Consider the following 23,746-nt stretch of genomic DNA (forward strand, 5'->3'; position numbering starts at 1 on the left):
AAAGAGTAACCGTGATTCTGATAGAGCCCACCTCAAACATGTGTTGTGGACAGGGATTGAGACATTTCTTCCAATTTTTTCTACCTTAGTTTTCACAGGCTGTTTAGGGAAAGCAGGTTTGTCTTCCTTTGTGTTCTACAGAGACACTGAGTGGGCACAGATTTGTTGAATGACCATGTGGGTACTAGCTGTAGGAAGCAGTGGGACAATGTCATAAACTGAGAAAGGATTGTGAGGTACTGCTCTCCTGCCAAGCACAATTCTACCCCATTGCATACTTCATCACCAGTGCTCTTGTGACTGCATGGCAGGCTAAGAAGGGGCACTGATTTGGCTAAAAACGTATTTTGGGTGGTGTGGGGCATGCCAGGTTCATTTCAAATGGATCAGCTGCATGGCTTCACTGTGCCGTGATATGAGTAGTGGAGCTCAAGCAGGGGGGAATGAAGGGTGCAGGAAGGACTGGGTGGGAATAGCTTCAAAACTTTGGGGGGCAGCAAAGCCAAAACTGAAACCTTCTGCTGTCCTTAATCAGGCCAGGAGCTCCCTCAGAGTCTCAGCTCTCTAAGAGGGAGCTGTTACCAGCAGCAGCACAAGTATTAGAGAGCCTGAATGCTCAACCTTTGCTTTTACACTGTCCTCAGTGGCTCAGGCATCCGTGCTCATGTGGGCTTGAATTCCTCCCTCCACATCTTGTGCTTGGGCTTTCCTGATTGAGCATGAAACAGAGTCGGGTTGTGGGACTGTGGTGTGAACTGCTTCTGAGGGCCTGCAGTGAGATGAGGCAGTCTCAGAAAAGGTCTCTGGCCCGTGTGCTGGCTTGTCCACCCCAGGTTATGTCCAGGGCAGCTGCAGGACAGATCCTGACATGGGGAGTCCCAGGAGAAAGAAATGGTCCAGATCATGGTAAGTGACAGCCTCAAGTGTCTATTCAGTGGCTTGTACTGAGGTGGTGACTTCAGTCTGGTTTTGAGGAACAGGTGCCCAACCCTAGCCCCAAATGGTGGGTGGCTCTTTTCTTTTTGCCCCTGTGAAGTTTGTGTGTTGCTGTAGCCATTTGCCTACACTGACTCTGGCCTAGAGAGCTGGGGCTGCCTAAAATGCAGCTGACCTGGTCTCATAAAATCACAGAATCATAGGATGGTTTTGGTTGGAAAAGGGACCTTGAAGATCATCTTGAGCCAACCCCCCCCTGCCAGGGACAGGAACACTTTCCACCAGACCAGGTTGCTCAAAGCCCCACCCAACCTGGCGTTGAACATTTCCAGGGATGGGGCATCCATAACTTCCCTGGGCAAGTTCCCAGTGCCTCACCAACCTCATGGTGAGGATTTTTTTCCTAATATCTGTTCTAAATATACTCCTGACATCTCCTTGCACCAAAACTTCACTGGCTGAAGTACTGCTGGCCATCTCAGGGGGCTCAGCAGCTCATGCCATGCCTCCTCAGGAGAATTGTAGGCTTGCGCTTGAGCTCCTTGAAGATGCCAAGGAGATGCTTGAGTTGGTCTTCAAGTGGGCAGAAAGGGATATTTAATGGTCCCTGATCCATGCTGGCCATGGAGGCCATGTTCTCAAGGTGCTGGGAGAATCTGACCATGGATGTTGTGGGAGAGCATGCACAGATAGCACAACAGATCAGGAATAAATCAGCAGTGGGCAGTGCCTTACTGAGCTCCCTCTAGTCCAACTTTCCTGCAGGACAAAAGTTACCCCTGATGTCATCCCTAGAAACTTAATCTACTTTCAAATGCCCCAGGCTTTTCTTGGGAAAAGCTTCTCCACAGCCTCATGAATCTTCCTGTCAGGAAGTTTTTTTCTTGCTACAGACCTGAGAGTTTCCCTTTCTTAATTTCATGCTGCTTATCTTCCCTTTCCCATGCCAAGCCCTCTCCTAGAGAGATGCTGAAGCAGGACAGGAACAGCAGTCTAGCAGCGTATCTTTCTCCGAGTCTCCTCTCTTAACGGTTATTTCTCACATAGAACTTGTTCCTTTCCTCCTGTCTCACCCTACCTGCTCCCAGGTTATGCTGTGGGAGCCTTGGGCTGTGCTGCTAGAAGCACAGGATAAACCTCATGGGGAGGCAGGTAAGTTGGAGAGGCTCTCTAGAGCCTCTAGTCTCATGATCAGCTCTCCTTATCTTGCCCAGCCTCTTCCTAAAATACCCCTCACTTCTCACCTCTGGCAGTCAGGAATGGCCAGTTGCTCTCTTCTTTTTTTGCTGTCTAGCTTAAACATTCTTTGCTGCAGCTTCAGTCCCTCCCTGTACTGCTTTGCCCAGCACAGCCATGGAGTAGAGCCCATTGCTGTGACTTTTGTTGCAGCTTTTCCTCCGCTGGAAGCCTGCTCATTTCCTACTTACACCACTGCTTGAGGTGACAAGAAACACTGAAAGTCCTTTGGGCTCTCCTGGGAAAGGGTTTCAGGCTGCTGCCTTTGCTGCCCATGTACTGAAAACAGATGAGCCCAGAGAAGCAACTTGCAGGTTAATCTTGAGCCTCTAAATGTGGTCAGGTTGAGTTGCAGATGTTGATGCCAGAGTGTATTTATTCATTTCACAGTTTTGCTTATTTATCAGAATCTGTGATCATTAAATTGTGCATTACCATTTGGCATGTGGCAGGTTTTAATTCCTATGGCTGGTTTATGCCCTCTGCAGGTATTAGCCTAAATGCATTTCCTGACAAGTGATGGATGCTCTGAAAAGCTGTGGCAACTTATTTATTGATCAGAGCTCTCCATAACCCCAGCTCACTAATGCAAGCTCTCACAGTGCTAGGAACTATTGTCTCCTCAGACTGTTTCATTAACTCAGATGTGAGGGTTTTGTCTTTCCTTTCATGCAGGATGGAGTAAATCTTGCATGGTGTCAACTCTGACAACAGCTCCAGCTCCAGTAGGGTAGACCTGGCCTGTGCTCAGCAAGGGGACCTCTGAGGGACATTTAGGGATGGAGAAGTCCTTCAATAACTTTCCAGAGCATGTAGTGGCAAACATGAACCTCCCAGGTGCATTTGGGGTTGGAAGGTGCCTCTGCAATTGCCTTTCTTGCAGATATGTCTGACCTACCTGTGCATGGGGTTGTGCAGCAGAGGTGGGAGCACAGCAGCTGGGTGCTGCTGCAGGCTCTCCCTAGAACAGGTGGAGTTGTTTAGGGAAGTGCCACCTCGAGGCTCCCTGCAGGGTCTGCAGTGCAAAGCTGCCTAGGTGCTTCAGGGCATGGGATGTGTCTGCTGTCAGAAGGGCTCTACTTGGAAAAAACTAGTAGGAAAAGTTCTGCTTAGAAAGGTCTGTCTTGTTAAGGGAAAAGCTTCTGCTAACCCTTGAAAAGGTGGAGGACCAGAGAGGCATCTTGAGTTACCCCTGTTTCATGGAGGTGTGTGTGGACTCTGACACACTCAGGAATGTAAGGGACTGCCACAGGTGAGGAGTAGATAATGGTGTGGCCAAGCTGGTCAAAAATTGGTCAGGAAACAAATTCAGCCCAAAGGTGAGTTATGGAGGCTTGAAGGAGTGACAGGCTACTGTGTAGTGGGAACATGGTTGCCGTGTGATCCTTGCCTGCCCCTGAACATGGCATTAAATCCTTTTCCTCTCTGAGCTGCAAAGCATTGCTCCTGCTTGCTTTTCTCAAACCCACCCTGAATGAGTCTAATTTCTTCAGAAACAGAAGCCTTGAGAATTTCCCCATTCTTCTGGGAGAAAGCATGGTAGACAAATGCAGGACATCCTGCCTTATTCAGCATCCCTGTAGAGCTGGGTCTTCATGAGGTAGAATGACCTCACAAGATCATGCCCAGAGCTCTGGCTGGTCATCCTCCCTCCTTTGATAGCAGCAAGGTGGGATGGGATCAACTGGGAGCTTATTGGAGCCCTGTGCCTTGCAAAGTGAAGTGGAGAGTTCATGCTGTGACAGTGGCTTTGCAGAGCCACACCTGGACACAGGCACTGGGAGATGGAGAAAACAGAATAAAGCTGCCAAACCCACGGCTGGTGGGGGAAAAGGTGAGAGGTCATAAAGAGCTGGTGGGAGGGTGATGTGGGATCCTGCTGGCTCCTCAGTTATGGGAAACTCCAGCTGATCTAAACCTGCTGGTGTGTTGTGTGCTGTAGAAGCTGCTCTCCACTCGTGCTGGAGGGGAGTGACATCCCACATGTTGCAAATATTTCTAGAAAACTGCTCCTCACCCCTTCTCCTGCAGTTTGCATGGCCTGAACACCTGTGGTAAGAATAGATGAGGCTGTGGAGAGAGAGGACTCTGGTCTCAGTGTGATACCAGAGCACTCCTCATGGATGTGATCCCTGTGGCCAGCACTGGCCTCAGTTCTGCCAGTCTTCACCATCTGGTCATGGGTTAATCTGTGTGCCCCATGGACACTGGCTCATCTCCTCTGACCTCTCTTGCACAAAGCCCCTGCTCTGGGGCTGGAAAGTGGAAATGGAGCCCCTGGAGGTCCTGAGGCCAAAAAAAGACAACTTGTTTGCTCACACCTCACTCATGCCAACACTTACAGCTGCCTGGCACGAGCAGCTTTGGGTCTGAATTGACCACCAAGGGAGCAAATCCACCAGTCAGCAAACTCTAGTGCTGAAACTAAAAGAGTTTCTCCATAGTCCTATGCAGTCCTCCCAAAATGCCAGTGGCGTCAGGGGGTGCTGATCCAGGTTCCCACCACTTGGAGGGAAATATTGTTTGGTTTGCCTGCATAAGCACCCCCTTCTCTCATCAGCTGAAGGTCCTTGGGCCTGTTAGTAGATGACCATTAGGTTTGAAAGCTCTCAGTTGTCCTCACAGCTTGATCACAAATGCTAATGAATAGTATCTTCAGGGGGCTGCAGCAAGGTATGAACTGGAGCCAGGGACCCCTTGTCAAGGGCACCTAGTACAGGTGGGTGCAAAATGGGAATAGCAGGGTTGACCCTCCTGTCATTGCATGGGCAGCCAAAGGCCTGAGGAAAAAGAATAGGACAAGGATATTTTCACCTGGGGCAACATAGACAGAAGGACTTTTTCCACCTTCAATTTCCCATGCTGGAGACTGATGAAGAGAAATAGTTGTTTTATAGGGAGAAACTGGGTCTTACATTAATAGAGAGAGATTACAGCTTTATGTGAGAAGAAGAAAGAAGCTAAATGAGGTGCTGATGCAGTGAGGATCTTTATTGTTAAGCACTCTTAATAATGCAGAGTTGTACTCATCTTTCAGTAACTTTATTCCACTATTGTAAATCTTGTTTTAGTGATCCCATAATTTCAGCCTTAATTCTACCTGGCATGGTAGAGCCATGTGCCAGCCAGGAGAAATTCTTACCTTCCCCTTCTTGTGCCAAATACTGGGAAATGCCCGGCTCCCACAGCTCCAACATACCTGGTGGACAACACAGGATCCATCTGGAGCAGACACCACAGTGAGGAGAAGTCTCTGGCATCCAGTGGGAAACCAGAAACTGGGCAGGGAGAAGTCCTGGAGGGAATAGAAATACAACTTAAGAGTAAAACTTAACAGTGCAAAGTCAGAGTGTGCAGTTAGAAATACCATCCCTTTCACACAAGCTCTCCAAATAGCTGTGAAAGCTCTCTTATCAGAGGAAAAAGTCCAACCAAATAAATGATATATATTTTGGTTTGTAAATCATAGAATGAGACTGAAGCCAGTCCTTCTGCATCTTGCTAATGCCTGTGTCCCTTTGCTGGTCCTTCGGGGCTGGAGACAAACTTTGGGAACTGCTCTTGGGGGGACCGGGTGGCAATGCCCAAGCTGAGCTTTAATTAACAGAAAGTGGCTGCCGTTCTGCTCAGCGCAGCAATCTCAGACTTCAATTGCTGATTGAGGCAAGAGCCATTTCTCACCAGGTAGGGGAAATAAGGCTTGCATCAGAACATAAAAGATTGTTTTAATTAAACCTGGTATTTCTAAGCCTGTTGCTGGCTGCAGCCGAATGGGGGAGGCAGCTGGAGAAGGTAAAAAAATTCCCAGAAAAAAAGGCACTTTTTTCACTTTGTAGGCTGGAAATGGAGCATGACAGAAAAATAATTTTGTTTTGTTCAGAATTGTATTTGCCTCTTGGTCATACAAGCTGGAGGCAGCACAGAATTGCCTGTGTGATGTCGCAAAGGAGGAAAGGACCTCTTCTGCATCCTGCACCGGGGCTGCATTTGGCTTAGGACTGACTGCCACCCAGGACAGCCTGATAAGATCAAACCCCAGCCCCAGCCATCACTGCCTCTTTCTCTGCACCGTGGTCCTCCCCTCCTTTCCCTAGCTCACTTTTATCTCCACAATGGCCTTTGCAGGAAAGTCAGTATCCAGATAAATTTCTGCCTCAGCACTGTAAAAATCTTGGGGTGCTGTACACTTAAGTCTGAGAGTTTTTTTCCCAAGGAGTTGTGTGTCAAGCCTGTGTCTCTCCCCACCAGCAGCCAGGTCGAGTTTCGGGTGGTTGAGTCCTGCAACACAAGAGCAAAACTAAGTAGACAACCAGTCCCAAGCTCACCAAACACTCTCAGCAGGCTGTAGAAAGGACCCCAGTCTTGCCTCAGCTCTCTGCTGCATTTTCTAAATCTGTAAGGATTCTGAGAGGATCTGCCCCTCAGATGGTGCAGCAAATCTCTCCAGCTGTTCCCACTGTGCTCACCCAGCCCAGGAACAGCTTATGCTGGTCACTGAGGATCTTCCTCTGAGCTGCAGCAACCTGCTCCCTGGGCAGAGGCAGCCATCCAAGCAAAAGCACATTTTAAGTGCTTGTCACCTTTGGGGTTTTCCTGCTGAAGAAGGTAAAAGTCAGAGCTCCCAAAAGGCATGACTGCCCTGAAAATCAAACTGGATTTGGGCTTGGGCTTCACAGGCAAAGGACAACCAGAGTCAGCATGACAGCACAAACAACCCAGATGGGACACATGAGGTGGACCACACTTTTCTGTAGCCATAAACCTCCTCCCATCTGTACATCCCTACAGGATGAAGGACATCACCAGGTGGGTTTAGAAACACAGAATATGTTGAGTTGGAAGGGACCCAAAAGGAATCACTGAAGTACAAATCCTGGCCCTGCACAGGACAACCCCAAGGTCCTCACCTTGTGCCTGAGAGTGTTGTCCAGACACATCTTGAGCTCTGTCAGGCTTGGTGTTGTGACCTCTTCTCTGGGGAACCTGTTCCAGGGGCCAGCCACCCTCTGGGTCTGGTCAGATGTTGCTCTGCATCATGTATGGCCCTTTTCCTGCATTTGTTTTTTGCCTTTTTTTGGACCAACCAAGTAGCTCATGTTTCAGGTCCCAAGCTGGTTGTGACAATACATGGTCTGGGTGAAGTGACCAGGCATTGGCCTGCATCTGGAAAAAGGGGCTCTTTCTGAGCCCTTTGGAGGTGCTCAGGGCCTCCAGCATCTCCCAGACTGCTGCAAGCCAGGGGAGAGGGTAAGCCACAGTGGTGGGAGTGAGGAATGTTAGCAGCACCATCAGACCATAGCATCCAAAATGGAAACTTCCCAGCTTGCTCTGTGCAACTAGTTGATATTAAATCCTCAATTTCTTGCCTAAAATAAACACAATTGAGCAAACACATAAAAATATGTCTGTATTCACAGACAGAAATACACTTACACGCCACATATCTGGAGTTTCAAATGTTTCATTTGCCCAGAATGCTGCTTCAGCAAAACCAAAACTATTTGCAGAACAAAGTCTGTCACAAAAACCCAACTTTCCCAGCTCAGAAATTTCTGGGGGCAAAAGCAACAATGGCTATTAAAATGAAACTGCCTGCCAATGTATTTCCAAACCAGAGAGCTGCAGATGAATCCAAATGGTCCCATTTCAACACTGGAATAAATTTAGACAAACAAACAAGTAAAGTGAGACTAGCATGAAAATACTGGAAGTTATCAAACCAATCTACTGTTCTTCCCTTCCTTCTTCTTTGGAATTACCTGCTTCTCACTACCAGTAAGAAGGTAAAAGAGCTCAAATTTTTGTCTCAGCACAAGACAGGAAATAGTCCTGAAATCTCAAATATTTTCATGGACTAGATGTTTCAAAGTTTTATTACTTATTTACAGTGTTTCATGGTGCTTCTGAAATGCCTCCTGCCAATGGCTGAACTAAAATAACTTCACCTGATTGAGCAGAGGAACCAAGATGTTTTGGTGATGCATCAGGGATGTTTTTCAGCTGTCTGGGTCCTGTGGGGGGGTGGTGCTACAGCCAGCTGAATTAAGCTGTATATGCAAATCTTAATTAATTAGCAATTAGGTATGGCAGCTTGTCAAACTGCAAAGCCTGGCACTGAGAGGTGCACACTGTGGCCATGTCCTTTTGGAATGTCAGCCCTTAAGCAGGGCAGCATTAAAGCTTTTGTGACAGGGATGTGTCGCTAAACTATGGGGTTTGGGAACCTCCAACTCAGTTTCAAGGAGCAGGAAATGGATGGAAATGTAGTGGAGGTGGGTGGAAATGTAGTGGAGATGGTCTGCCCCAAATTTCTCTGTATAGGCATAGAAGAGGGGGTGTGGAGTTGTGGGCTCTTTTCTCTCCTCACAGGTCAGGCGTGTTTGTGCCTCTCCAGCCAAATGTCCCCTGGCTGGGGACACCAGGTTGCTTGCAGAGCTGGGTGTCTTGCCTCCCCGGAGGTCTTTTTAGCCTGTATGAGAGTCCACCTCTCATCTGTGTTGCTGCTGGGACTAGCTCAATCCATGCCAACAGAGGAATTTCCTTAAAGCCAAATATAATTTTGGATCATCCTGGCTGGAGTCCCTGGGTGTTCATGTGGATATGTGCACCAGAACAGGCTGCTGGGCAGCTGAGCCAGGGCTCTGGTGGTGCAACGCACCAGGACCACAGAACACACATCACAGCCTCTGCCCTGGGGGAGGAAATGCTCCCCTGCATCGCTGCAGGCACTGCCCACATCCAGCTGTTCTGCAGTGTCCGTGGATCCACCATTTCCAGCAGCCCAGTATATGTAGGAGGTGCTGGGCAGAGGGGATGGAATAGCAGGACAGCCAGGGCGTCGGTACCCCTGGGAACACCACATCTGCTGGAATGCCCTCCAAGGGGTTTTTCTCTCTAAGCTTGCGGCTCACGTCCTGCTGCTGCTGTTAGCCAGCCTGGCCAGAATCGAATCATTTATTTCCCACACAGCCTGAAAAAACCCACATTTCAAACCAATTTATCTGGGGGACCTTTACACATTTTCTAACAGGTTTTCCAACAGATTTCTGGTGCATTAAAGCCCACTGAACATTGTCATGGTTCCTCCTGTGGGCCCCTCAAGCTGTTCTTATGTTTCCCAACAGGACAATGTGAAAAATATTGACCTACATTTGCCCATGAAGAGTCTAAAGTGCCATGCAGGAGTGGTATCGCAGCTTTGAGCCAAATGATGTGAATGGCTGCCCACACTAACCTGCACTTTAAGTCATCACCAACACATGGAGTCAAGGAGCAATGGTGGGAACCAGACAGGGTACATTAGAGACTCCCATGGGGATGTTATTATGCTGCTGTGATTCTAATATCGTTAGACAGGAGATAACCTATCTCCACAGATAAAAACAGGAACCCAACATGAAAAATGCAGCCATTATCCAATAAGACACAGTTTCTTTGGGAAGCTCTGAGTGGAAGTAAATGGATCTAGGATTGGAATTTCAGTTTGTTTCAACTTCCTCCTGGAGCCAGATCTATACAGAGAGAAAGGAAAAGATTTGTTTCTTTCAGATGTGGTGTAAACCTCTTTACATATCACCAGGTGCCTCCCGCAGCATGCTGACCAGGTCTGCTCGTTCTGCCTCATTTTGTTAGAGTTTTAATCCTGTTAATGAGAGTCCTAACTTTTCAAAATAGCTCTGGTTCTACAGCTGAACTCTGATCATTTCACTGCAAAAAAGAGATTCCAGAAGTTAGACTCCACTCTCAGGTGTCCTGGCACCCTCTCTACTCTGCACCAGCATCCTGGGGACATCTCCTGAAGAGATGAAGAGGTGGTCCTGTTACAAATGGCAAGAGACACAGTTTCCTCCTTTAAATGCCTCCAGGGTCTCGAGGGGCTGCTGCTGCTCCCTTTTGTCCACACCACTGAGAAGGAGGTGCAATCCACTCTGCTGCCCGCGCTACAAAATAGGAGTTCTCACCTCACAAGAGCACCAAACATCCCTACTGTGGTTATGGAGTCCAGGGGTGTCTTGCTCTTTAAGTACTTTTTAAGTTATGGTGAGATACAAGAGCTTGTCTATGAATACCCTCGGCATAAATACCCTTGGGTGTGGTCAGTCCAGTGCTGTCCTTGCAGATTTAAGTTCTGAGTTGGCTCGTTTCGGCCAGGAGCTCTTGGTGTCGATATGGTCCCATCATGCAGCTGGGCTCTTTTAATCCCCATAAGGGTGGCAGCAGCAGCCTGACTGACAGGCCGGTTGTCAGCAGGAAGTAGGAAGAGGATCCGACAGGAAGTAGGAAGTGGAGCAAGCAGGGAACAAGGCAGTGGGACAGGCTGGGTGCAGGCAGGTAGAGCAGCAGCAGAAATGGAGAGCAGTGATGCCAGGGAGCAGCAATGGCTTGACCCAATGGAAAGGCGACGGAATCAGGTAAGTGGGATTTTGGGGTAAGGGATATAGAGTGGACAAAACTGCCAAACAGCATTATAACTCTTGAACTAAATTTAACAAAACATTACAACTCTATAACCAACAACTTATAACTTCATAACAGTTCTTATCTATCACAGTCCTGGCTGAAAATCGTCTTCTCAGCCCCCTCCTGCACATTTCCTGTTACAGCTCTTTGCATCAAGCAGGACCTTGCAGAAGTCTTATTTGGGGATCCATGGGTTAAGCAATACTTGCAAAAATAAAGACAGCTTAATCCAGAGCCTCCAGGAGGAGGCAGAGGGGAGCGGACTAATGTGTCCAGATACATAGAAAGGAGCTGCAAAGGGGACTGGAATAAGCAGAGATTAGCTCCACTGAGCACAGACAAAACCAACTGCAGGCTCTCAGCAGGGAGGGCTTAGGTAAGACACTAGGGGACATTTCCCAATGATACGGGCATCACAGCACAGGAATCAGGTGCCAGGAGGAGGCAGGAGGTCTCATCAGCCCCATGCCTGGTTGGGCAGTGCTGGGCTCAGCTCGGGCAGAAGCATGGGGGTGCTGGCTGCCTGTGATCACTCACAGCATGATGACCTCCACAAAACACAGAGGAGACAGCACTGTCAGCCCTGCGTTGGTACCCACGCCTCAGAGCAGGCAGGGAACAGCTGATGTTGTGTCTGCAGTGGCATCCTACAGGTCCTGTTAATCACACTGAAATAATCAAGCCGGGAGGAGGAAAGTCAAATGCATTAACTGCTAATTACAGGCGCTGCTAACCCCGCAGGCACTCCGTGCCCCCATCACCAGGCTCGGCACAAAGACAGGGGGCCTGGCACTGTGAAGGGTGTGTGACAGCCCTGAGCTGACCTGCTGGCCTCACCACCCCCTTGCTAACACCTCTCTTCTTCCTCACTCGAGCGAACTCGCAGCCTTCTGGGCACAGGCACAGTGCACTGAATAAAGGATTTGTCAATGTTCCTGAAATAACCTTCTTGTTGGCTCCTTCCATGACCTTGGGCAAAAAATATTTCCCCCCTCGCAGGGAGGACAGTGCCTGGCATGGGGCAGAGGGGAGGCTGAGAGCCAGGGCTGCAGTGCTCTGATCCAACTCAGCATCATGTGTCCGTGTGGTGAAAATGCATGAAAAGCTTGAATCCTGCTGGCATTTCTCTTCTGCCTGCCCATTTTAGCTCTGCTTGTATCCTCTCAGCACTCAGCAATGCAGCAGATGTGGAGAATCTTGCAATTACAGGACAGTCTTTAGCACAACTGGAAAGCTCTAACAAGATGAGATTAAATGCTGGAAATCAGACCTCTGAGCTGCACCAAACACCTCCTGAAATGCAGGGAGCCCTCCCTAAGAAGCAGCAAACCTTTGTCTTTTTTTCTCCACAGTCTCAATCCTGCATCAGCACCAGAGCAGGTTTCCATTTCAAACCTAACCTTTCTCTCAGCAGAAGCAAGGCTAACCTGCCACTCAAAACTGAGGGTGCAGAACCAGGAATAGCAAATTATGCTTCAAAGCAGTGACTGTGCCTGGGTGTCTCATTGCTGCAGCCAGACACCCACCTCCTGGGTAGCCTCTAATCCACAATCACCACACAGACCTCGTTTCAACCAGCACGCCTCAAATTACCTATTTAATTGCCTGATATTCATCTCTTTATGAATTGCTAATTACTATGACCTTATTTGTGTTTGCACTGAATAGATGCCCAGGCAGCATCAGGCTCATTCTGCCACATTACTTGCCAGGTCTTTTACTGAGCTGTGGATGCAGATCTCCTTTTCCAATTGAATTTTATTCCTTCCATTAACTTGGCTTTACAGACAAGGCTTTAAACATGGAAAAAATTAACTCATCAGCCTCAAATAATCCAGTGACCAAAACAGGCCATGTTTCGTGGACTGTTTTCCAGCCCATACTGTCCTGGCAGCAACTGTAATTGAGAGTGTGGGATATTTTCTCAGTGGCTGCCCTGGGGATCTCCCCACACGTGCACCAACTTCAGCACTCACAAAAAGCACCAGCAAGTTTAGAGTGAAAGCTGAACCAATATTTCTCCAGCCAAATCTTTCTGATTGGAAAGCTAGACATTTTCACCAGAAAGAGAAGAATGGGAAGAAAAACACAGCAGTTCAGGCCAGCCAAAATGGGGCTGCCTGCAGTGTGGTGATGGCTTATGAGAAAGAATTTCTGAGCCTTGCCTGCCATGCTTTGTGTGTGTAATGTGGGGTCCATGCTGTCACCTGGGGATGCATTTTAGCTCCTCCTGCTGGTCACATATCCCAGTATTCTAGGGAAGCCTGGTGCCTGAATTCATATCCCAAGACCCTTCTAAGTCTCTTTTCAATGAAACACCGTGGATAGCCACATATTTTCTCCTCTTTTACATTCAAAGCAAGCTGGCTGGTAAGTGCAGGAACTCAGCCCGTGGGCAGCCAGCTCCCAGCCTGACCCCCCCCAGCCAGGGCTCCATACCAATTTCTCTGCACAGGCTTTTATGACTCTTTCAGCTGCACTCAGCTTTGATTGTGCCTGATCAAAATGCACATGGCCAGCGTTGATAATCACTGATGATCAGGAGCTTTTAGGAAGCAAATGACTGGGGCCAGTGCTCGCTTGATGGATCGGGTCATTAGGAGCAGCTGCTTCCCCCCTTGAGTTGCTTTTTAAAAGGAATTTGTGTTGTTGTTTTTCCTCTTGCCCCTCTGGGAAACTGGGTGAAGGTATTTTGGGGGTCTCTGGCTGTTGCACCTTCTTAAAAACATAAAGGTTTTGGTGGGTGTGAGGAGGGAGGTCAGCATAGTCCTGCTGTGTCCCGGTTGGCATGCACAGCCTTGGGTTTGAGCCGTAACTTCTGCATAAATCGGCTGCTGATCCCGACGTGCTCAAATAGTTCTCCTGGCTGCAAGTGGAGCATCTTTATCATCACAGTCCCTCTGTTAAGGACAGAGGCATAGACGTGGTGCAGATGCATTTAGAGGCATTTTCCAATGCAGTGTTCATGTCCCTGAGCTCTGCGTACTTAGCTGAGTGGACTGAAGGCTTGAAAGGTTCCTCTGTGTTGCCCAGCTGTGAGCATCACCTAGGAATTTGGGGGTGAGGGGCTGCTTGGGAAGCAGTGAGGCAGCCCCCACCCTGCTTGGTGAAACCTTGGCAGGACACTGTGCCAGATAACGTTTCTTCCTCAGTGAAGAGCTGTGATTTTCCGAATGAGACTTCAGCCCCCAAGGACAGAAAAGCGACTGTAATTACTACCAGCCAATGCGGAAGAGTGTAAATATGGTGGCCACAAATATGCTCATGCTCTGGAGGAACTAAGCTGCTGCCAGAAATTAGGGAGTTGGTTACAAACTCTAGGATGTGTTACCAGCCCACCTGATGCTTCCTTTCCCTGTCCTTCTTGGGACCTCAAACCAACCTTCAGTGGCCTCTCCAGAGCACATTCCCACAGTGCAGATGGAGACAGAGACCTGCTGCAGTAGCTGAACTTCAGAAAGGGTAGTGCAAACTGGCCCCCAGATCCTGCTGGGCTGCAAACCCCTGGGAGAAGCCAGGCAAGGAAGAGCAAAGCAGTATTTAGAGAAACCCATCAGAGATGGTATGACAGCGTTCTTTGCCTGTCGAGATTTGGCAGCCCTGGACTGAAGCCAGGCTGAACTGCTTTATTCACCCGCAGGAGGTATTTCTGCCATGGCAGGGCTGAATGCATCCTCGAAGAGGCTTGTCCTTAGATGTTGCATTGGTCTCTGGGGATAGTTGTGCACACAAGGTTAACTGTAGGTGCTGAGTATCTGCTTCCCTAAGGATACCTAGTTCAGCCCTTCCTACTCTGGTGAGACATTGTCTGTTTAGGAATTAATTACATGAGATGCAAAAAAATAATAATTTTTTTAATGACAAAAAAGAAAAAAGAAAAAAGAAAAAAAAAAAGGCGGGGGGGGGAGGGGAAGGAAGAAAAAATTTGCCAGAGCCATATATTAAAAACAAATTATGTTCAGCAGGCAGGTGAGTCAAGGCCCGCCAGGCAATTTGGAATGCAGCGTGCAGGTGGTAATTGAAAAAAGTGAGACACAAACGAACAGCCGAAGCTCTGGCATAATAACTCCCAGCACACACAAAATCACAAAGTTAACAACAGGCACTGGCTGGGGTGGGAGCTGCCCTGTCCTGTGTTCTGGGGATCCCCGGCACCCACCAGCACTGGGCTGGGGTCTCTGTGCCTGGGAGCAGAGCAGGGATTTCAGCGGTGATTCCTCATGGCGTGACCTCACTGTGCTCCTCTCTTGGGCCTGATGAACCTCAGATAACCCCCAGGCATTTATTGAATCTGAGTTGGAGCCAGAGCTTCCTTTACAGCTCAAATTATGGGTTATTGCAGAGTGTGAGCACTAAATACCTGCTGCAGGAGCAATGTTGTTGTCCCTTGTCAATCGTCTGCTTCTCTTTTTAGCTCCCTCCCTGGGGAAAGCCTTGGCATTCCATCCTTCTCCACTTCTCCTGACATCCCTACTGGGTCCAGTCTTTGTCCCCAGGAAACTATCAATCCCCCCCTGGACACCTGGAAGCAGCTCTGGCCAAGGCTCTCCTGAGGCTGCCTACTCTGGCTAGCAGCTGAACAGGATGTGTGCAAGCAGGCGGCCCTTCTCCTGGCCTGTGTGTCTGGGAGGCACTCCTCCTCTGGGGTTGGGTATTTCCTTGCTTTGTGAACTCATGAAATATGATGAGGGTCCCTCTCTTCAAAGGGAGCAGACCGTCTTACCTGCTGCAGAGAGAGCCCCTCTCACTTACACTGTGCTGGCTCCCATGCCCAGCTGCTGCTGGGGGAGAAGTGGGGATAGAGGGCAGCTTTTTGGTCTCCTCCTCTTCACCACCTAATCACCAGGAGTCTTGAGAAACAAGGAAGTGGTGGCAATGGAATGGAAACTTGGAGTGCTTTCCATCCTACCGCTTTGCTTGTATTCTGTCTACACATTGACAACTGGCACACAGTCAGGCCCTGAGTTTGCTCCAGTGAGAATCTGCAGAGCATCTGCATCTCAAGGAGTGCAGAAGCTCCTCCACTTAATGGCTACCCTGGCCCAATTGCCATCCTAGCCCCTCTCACCAGGAGTCTTGCCCTCAGGAGATGTTATATATAACATGTTGTATATAATATGTTATATTATCTGCTGCTGCTGGTAATCCCTTCTCTCCCCGTTCCCTCCTCCTCCCATTTTGCTCCCTCACTCACTTTGTTATCATGTCATAGTTTGGGCTCTGTTGCTTCAATTGCTTCACATTCCATGGGTCAACCAAGACCAGGACTCATTTATGAGAGATGGTCTCTGCAAATGCAGAGACCATCCCTGCCCTGGGAGCTTATGGATAGCTGAACATGCTACGGTTTATCCAGGGATGGCAGGGAATAGAGACACAGAAAGAGGAGGTAACTTGCCCCATGCTGCACAGAGGACTCTACATGAGGAGCAGTCCCAGCCCAGGTGCAACCATGGCCCCACATAAGACATGTGGAGTGCTAAAAACAAGACAAACTAAGCACAACTGGCATAAAATCCATGTAGTACATTGAACTGTAAAGATTCTGACAATAAAGCAACCCAATAAATATTATGAAATGAAAACAGCCCTCCGGGAGTGTTTGCAATCGATTGCTGAGAGCTGGCATTTGTGCAGCAGATTACGTGCAAGACAGGTTTGCTCTGCCTTTTCTTCTTTCCCTTCTAAATGCAGAATGAAGAGAGCTCTCTGGAGTGGATGCTGTGGGGAGACACCCTCCCTCCAGTGCTTGGTCACTGTCAGATGAGGAGAAAAAAGTGAGTGAGATAGGAGAGGCTGTGAAGCCAGTGGGGTGGGAGTTTAGGGGTGCAGTTCCTGTCCTTGCAAACAGTGACAATTCTGTCAGTGTCCCCCTCAACCCAGTGGAATTAGGGTTCCCTTTCCTACCCTGAGACATTCACATCCCAGTGGCTGATGCATGATATGGGTCTCCTGCCCCAGCATGGGATGAGGGGAATTCAGTGTTGTGTGGGGCTGAGCAATGGAATCTGGAGTGGGTTTGTCTGTGCTGGGATGGACTTGTGGTGGGAGGGGGTTGTTTGCCATTAGCACCTTTCAAAGACACCAGTCTGCCCTTCCTGCCTCCCTATCCCTCACTTGGGCATGGGTGACTCTAAATGCTCCTTGGCTGGCCTGGAACACAGACCAGTGTTCACCTGGGTCTCATGGAGCTGGTGCTCTGAAGATGGGAGTGCTGGTGTATTCAGGATGACTGCTCGGAACCTCACCCACTTTCTCTGGTCTTTGCCTGTCACGGCCTACTCATAGTGTGAATTTACCACCATAGCCTGGATTTTCCTTATGCACATCCCCTGTCCCCTTGGTGCCCCATGAGATGCTTATCTGACCCAGCCCTCATTTGGCTTTAATCCGTTTCCCTGGATGGATTATTTGATGCTGTGTGCCCACCATGGAGCACAGAGAGGTCCCTGCTCCTGCTTCCTGGCTGGTGTTGACCATGCACCTGGGCATCCTGGGCAGCTAAGCCAGGCACTGACCTCCCTCACACGCAGCCTCAGCATGCACTCCCCTTGATTTTCATGGCTCCTGCCTGCTTCCTCTTGAATTCTCTCCACTGAGCTAATTAATCCTGTTCCGAGTGATGGCCTTTTTACTGCTGCTAATTACAGGAACATCAGCCTGTGAGATAAGTGTGATTGTCTGGAAACCAGTGGTTTGCAACGAGGTTGATCAAACTCACAGGATGTGAGAGGGGTAAGGGAATTCCTCATAAATTCAAGACATGAACCAGGTGGGCAAGGTGTCTCTTCTGGTGTGAGGAGTCAGATCCATTGGATGAAGCAAGGTGGAGCCAGGTTCCAAAGTAAATAAGAAGTACCTACAACAATAAGTAGTGGATGCTCAGCAACCTGGTCACAGATGCTAAATGCTTACCTGGATGTCAGGAAAGGCTGGGCAATTTTGTTGAAAAGAGAAATTCATATTTACATGGGAATTCTGTCTTGCTCAGGAAGTCCCTGAGCTGTGCGGCTGCTGCATCTTCAGCAAACACTCAGACACTGGCAAAAGAGGCCCCATGCCAGCAAACATCTGTGCTGAGGTGGGCTCCTCCAGCACACAAAACCTTCTCAGCCAGTACCTCTTACTCTCTGCTTTCCACTACCACCATTTCATCAAAATCCTCTCTTCTGCAGACTCGAGGCAGGGCACTGAACACTGAGAAACATCACTCAGGCACTGCTGGCATGTTTGCCACGAATAGCTCTGTATCAAAAGAAATATATTTTAAAGCTGCTGCATCATAGCAAGAGCTGTCTTAGAGGGTGTGTTATCTCATCAAGTGTGCCTGGAGTGAGCTTAGCTCTTTCACCAGCCTCATTTTTCTGGCAGCAGCTGATTGCGATTTACAAAGTGACACCTCTAGAGCTATGGGCTTTTTTTTTGTTTTTCTTTTTTTTTTCTTTTTTTTCTTTTTTTCATTAAGTTATTAAGTTGTTTGATTTGTTGGTGGGGGCTTTTTTGTTGTTATTGTTGTTTTTCATTTTAGAGAGCTCTTCTGTGAACAGCTTAGACAGGAACAAGAAAAAGAGAAAAAAGAGAAAGAACAATTATCCCTCACTGGGGAGGGAGGATAAATAGCTCCACCTATTGCAGGTATTTCACAGACTGATGGTATGACCAGCTGCTGGGTACATGACAAGAATGGGCCCAACTCTGCTCTCACATACTTACCAGAATAAATTTGAAGTATCTGTGCTAAAGTCAATAGTTATTACAGTGGATTTTTATCAGTGTGAGTGATAGAAATTGAAGGTTTTTTCAAGGTGTTTATAAATAAAAAGGTTCCTGCTGGCTAAATAGATACACTTCTTTGCTATGCATTTTGATACCAGCATCTGCTAAATAAGTCCAAGGCTGTGTATTAATGAGGGTGCTGCAAGAACTTTGGAGTACAGGCTCAGAATTCAAAACAACTGGGATGGATGGGAGAGAGTGTCTGGAATCAGCCAGATGAAATTTAGTACAGAGAGCACAGGGTACCACATTTGGGAGGGATAAATGAATGCATGGATGCATAGACAGGAGAGCCTGGAGAGGCAGCAGAATGGCAGGCAAGGATCAGGGGGTTCAGATGGATGACTAACTTAGCATGAGTCAATAGTGTGATGCTTTAGCAAAAAGGGCAGCTCACCTCCTGGGATGCATTAATGCTGGATATTGGATGTAAGCCATTGAAATCTGCAATTCTGCTTTGTCTGAGCTGTGTCCAGGTCTGGACACTGCATCTGAGGGCATCTGCAGATGAACTGGAGAAAAACAGCAACATGTTTGAATGGAGAGATGCTAAAGTGGGTCAGAAATCCATGTTTTCTTCCTGTGAAAACATCTGTTTTTCAGGGGCAGAGAATGAGGGGCATTGGCTCAGTCTGTTTCTGAAAATGAACCTCAAACTCCTCTGAGTTTGACCCTATGGGACAACAGTGCTCACTTTTTGCTATTTCTGTCCCTTGGACCCTTCTCCCAGGTAATTTGACCCTGCCCCAATGGGATCCCATCTTTGGACACAGCAGCTTTCTTTTGGCATGCATTATGGTGCAGAGCAAACCATTCTCACTTCCTGTTTTGCAGATTATCTCCATTCCAACTCACATTCCTTGGATTTGATGAGAAATGAGCGCCTTGACTGACTTCTGGGCAGGGAGTTTGGCTCCAGCATTCATGCTCCAGGCTTTCCCTTTGTGTTATTCCCTTAAAAGCTAAAAAAGAGCTTCTGGGCCAAAAACATGTCCCATCGTTGTGACATGAACTGTAAGTCTGAGCAATGTTTGAGAAAAAAGTAACTCAGAGAGCCAACATCCCCTCTCACCTACTTCTCATGGTACCTGCACTAAGGATCCCAAGGACAAAGAGCAGTAAACCAGAAAAAAGCTACTTATACGTGGAAGTGGAACTGCTTTGGGGCTGGCTCTTTCTGGCTGGAAAATAACTGGCTCTTTGGCTCCAAGACAGCCTGTGAAGTTGCTGGGAGGCTGCAAAAGCAGTTCATTATCTAGTGCTCGATGAAAGCAGGAGGCAGAGTTTTCCACACCGGCTCCTTCTTATTTGCAATGCGCTGTGCATAGCGGCTTCTGGGTGACATTAGCGTGCAGGCGGGTGTGTGTACACCAGAGGAATACAGGAACGCGGGGCATATTCCAGAGCAATAATGCAGCCTCTGGATTAAGCTCGTCTTTCAGTGGTATTAGGGCAAACCTGAAGGAGGTCTCTTGAAATCAGAGGGATAGATTATCGTGATAATAAAAGCAATCAGAATCTGTCCTGCCCAGGATATTTAAATGACACTGCCCACTGCAGCAGTGTCAGGAATGTGCCTGGCACTGCTGTGGGCAGTGTTTTTCATGGGGTTTGTGGCAATGCCTGTGGATCTGGCAGGGCAGAAGGAGGATGAAAAGGATTCCCTGTGCATTCTACCATCCTGACCCCACACTACCACTGTGTGGGATGGGCAGGAGAACAGGGCAGCAGGGCAGTGTGAGACTGAATGCCTACATTGAGAAAACAACAATCTAGAGAGTGATTCAGCAGTGTCTGATGAACCATCACCCCAAAGGACTTAATTTCTCCTTCCCTTAATCTTGCGCATCTCCCCATTCCTGCCTGGAGAGCAGCTGTGCATGCTGCTCTTCTCCAGGGTCCCATCACCCCAGATACAGACACACGAGCTATATTGGATCCTTCTTATGTCTCCTCCCACTCCTTGCCCGTGTCCATGCATGCTCAACACAGCCCTCCTGGCTGGCAGACAAACCTGCTGTCCTCCACATGCATGTGTCACCTGTGGCAGCTGCAGGGTCCCTTTCAGACAATTTGAGGGACTGTCAGGGCACACAATCAGGTGAGTCCATGCCCTGGGAGCTCTCTCCTAACACTGCCTGACATCTTGGGTACTGTCCCATTATGTGGGATCAACCTGTGTGACTCCAGTCAGCTTGGTGTTGGATGCTGAGTGATACTGTGCTCTCCACCAGCTCAGTGGCAACCCATTGGTCCCAAGCTGTGCAGGATGCCAGGCGGTGGTTGCGTTATTTATCTGCCCCTCCCAAAGTGTTTTGGGCTTAGCTGGATTCTACTAGGATAAATCATCTGGCTGGGCTGGGGAGAGGAGCCTGAGGTGAGGTGCAGAGCCATGATTTGCCAATAGTCCCCTGTCCCATCCCACCAGACCAGATGAGTGAGTTCTCAGGGCCAGGGGCTCACTCTCAGGAGTGTGATGGGAGCTGATACAAATCAGGTCTCACACACACCAGAGCACTCAGATGTCCACTGCTTAACCAGGCTCGTGAGCTGTTTCTGAAATACTGTGCTCAGATGAGATGTGTCCTCTTCAGAGGGCTGCACTTCCCTGTCAGATTTACCTTTTGATTCCTCCTGGCCTTTTTTCTGTATTTTTTTTTTAATAGGGTTTTAGAAATGAGGCCAGTGCTTGAATATAAAATGCCACTTATTTCTAAGTAATAACAGGTCACCTCGTTCATTTGAACAGTGATGCCTCTGCTTTCCTGCATCCTGTCTGCCAAGGGAGGGTTGTAGGGGGTAAAGTCTGCCCCATGTGTTGCTGTAGGGGTGCAAAGGCACAACTGCTACACACACACGCACACACATGCACCCACCCACACACACACCCACACACCCACACACACACATCCCCCAAAGCATGAACAGACACTTGACAAAAACCTTTCACAGCATATCCCACACCAACTGTGCATGCAAAGCTGTCACTCACATCCCCTGTCATACAGCCTTACTGCCTAAATGCTTTGTCAGAGCATCTCTTTGCACCCAAACACACATCTCCAGCCTACAGAGCCTGTTGCTTGAATGCTTTGCTCCACTTATCACACACAGACACACATCACGTCTCTCGTGCATTTCTTCAGAGAAACTGAAGTGTTTGGAGGAGCACACAGAGCCACAGCCTCCCGTACACTGTGCCCTCAGCGCAGTGATCCTCCCCAATGCTGCTCTGCACCCATCAAAGCCTCTCAGCTGAGCACACCTTGTGCAGCCAGTGTCATCCCACCCCACATCTCCCACCTACACACCCCTGACCCACGGACTCATTTGCTCTCTAGCATCCCTGCTGACCACACAGCTGCTGTGAGAGATCACTGCTTGGTGCCTTATTAGCAAGAAAAACAAATCTAATCAGGAGCAGAAACGGCCACAGGTCTCTCCTGGGTAAACAGAAGGGCTGAGCAAGCCCTGGGTGCAGCATGCAGACAGGTCTCATGGCCCCGGAGGTGTCACTTCAACAGCTGAAATAAGAATTGCCACAGATCCATGTGACATTTTGAGTCATAAGGCTGCATGCACAAGGGTGTCAAAGGCCTGGCAGAGAGCGAAGTGCAAGGCAGAGATAAGCCCCTGTTTATTTCCAGTGGAGAGATGTCAGACCTTGCTTTTCTCCTCTGAAAAACAGACCTGGTGATTGCACACAGCTCAGGCTGCTCAGAGAGGGCAGGCTCCCAGGGGCAGGTTCTCATCCTGAGGATCCATAACTAGCTTGGCATCTCTGGGATAGAATTTCCTCCAAAAGACACCTGAAGAATATTTCCCCATCCTCTCTCTTCCAACTGGCTCTCTGGAGGTACAACAGGTTGCTGCTGCCAGTTGCCAGCCCCTACAGCCCCCTAGGGCTGCTCATGTCTCTGTCTCCTGCACCTTTTGGCACCTCTGTCTCCCTGCAGCTCCCCATCCTTTGTGCTCCCAGCTATGGGCACTGAAGCAGGGACAGCCAAGCATGAGACACTACATGTTGCAGGGAAAGAAGCCCTGCAACCAGGTGAAGCGTAAATGAGGTTTTTGAGTGATCTGATTATTGCTGTTTCCTCTTGTCCCATTTTTCCGACAGCAAAGGGACCCCTGACCTCGACACTGTGCTATGTTTCAGCTGCTGCCTTTGATTTCCTGTACCAGGGATGCAGCCAGCTCCACATCCAGGTTTGCTGGCAGACAGATTTCTGGGAGCGTGTGTGCCTGAGGTTTGATCTCCTTTGCTTTGTGCCTCTGTAGAAAGAAAAACTTAGCCGTGCTGTGAGAAATTCCTCAAAGGAAAGGAGGGGAAGCATTACCCAGCAGGGCAAGTCATACAGCTCAGGAACCGGCTGCCTCCTGTCACTGCACTATGCCCAGGGGCCTCGAGCAAAGACAGGGACCTCTTGTCTTTCTTTTTCTCATAGAAAAGGTCTAAAGGCATGGAATTTAGCAGGAGACTGGACACTGAGGTTAGGCCAGGGCACTGAAACTGGAGCTCTTGCCCAGACCTGGGGATGCTCCTCTTGCCCCTGGGGTGACTGAGCAGGAGGTGTGTGGTGTAACTTGCCTGCAAATGGCAGAGGCACAGGTGTGATGTGAAGCCAAAATCATCTCCTTGGGGGTGGAGACAATGCAGGATCTGCTGTAGGTGCTATGTACAGGCCAGGACATGTTGTCAGTATATTCCAAGACATGGTGTCAGCAGCCCACAGGTGGGATTGGGACGAGAAAATGTATCAAGTTGAGGCAGGAGGAGGGAACACTGCAGCACTGAATCCCGCAGCCTGGCAGTGACAGGTAATGCCCCTCCATATGCTCTGTCCTGGTGGAAACTTGGCTCTGTACTTCAGCTACTCAGCCCCCAACTCTTTTTCAGCTCAGATGTCTGGTGCAGCTGCAGACAGTTCCCTGGACACATCCTGGCATCATGGTGTGCTGCATGCTGCTTGCTTGCAGGCACAAAATGCCATTTTCTGTTTCATGTGCCTACAAGACAGGTGTTCTCCAGCCACTGGGAGAGATTTACAACAGTTTATCTCTGCTTCTAGACAGGCAAGACAGCTCTGATTCAGTTTGGGCGTTGTTTCTCCCACCACCATCAGAGAAATTGGAGTCAGGATGCCTGTGCTCCCATCTGGGATACGGCAGCACTGATGGGAGAGGGGGCTGGGCCTGGAGAGCTGGCAAAGTTCATCAGCACCAGGAGGGAAGCTGCTGAGACCTGACATGAGTGGCCTTCAGTCTGAATACACGTAGTTGCAGTTTAACTGGCCTGACCCTTGATCCCAGGGTCCATCTCGTGCCGGGAAGGACA

At 48.9% G+C, this 23,746-nt stretch overlaps 1 long non-coding RNA gene across 1 annotated transcript; it reads left to right on the plus strand.

Annotated features, from left to right (window-relative positions):
* The first annotated feature begins 18,164 nt into the window (after window positions 1-18,164).
* LOC136288138 (uncharacterized) lies at window positions 18,165-20,704 on the plus strand. The gene is made up of 3 exons (XR_010720487.1): window positions 18,165-18,267; window positions 19,012-19,138; window positions 19,243-20,704. It is a non-coding gene; the product is annotated as an uncharacterized lncRNA (long non-coding RNA).
* Window positions 20,705-23,746: the final 3,042 nt, after the last annotated feature.

Source organism: Chamaea fasciata, unplaced genomic scaffold (assembly GCF_029207755.1).
Source record: "Chamaea fasciata isolate MVZ Bird 193981 ecotype frontalis unplaced genomic scaffold, bChaFas1.0.hap1 SCAF_4, whole genome shotgun sequence".
NCBI lineage: Eukaryota > Metazoa > Chordata > Aves > Passeriformes > Sylviidae > Chamaea > Chamaea fasciata.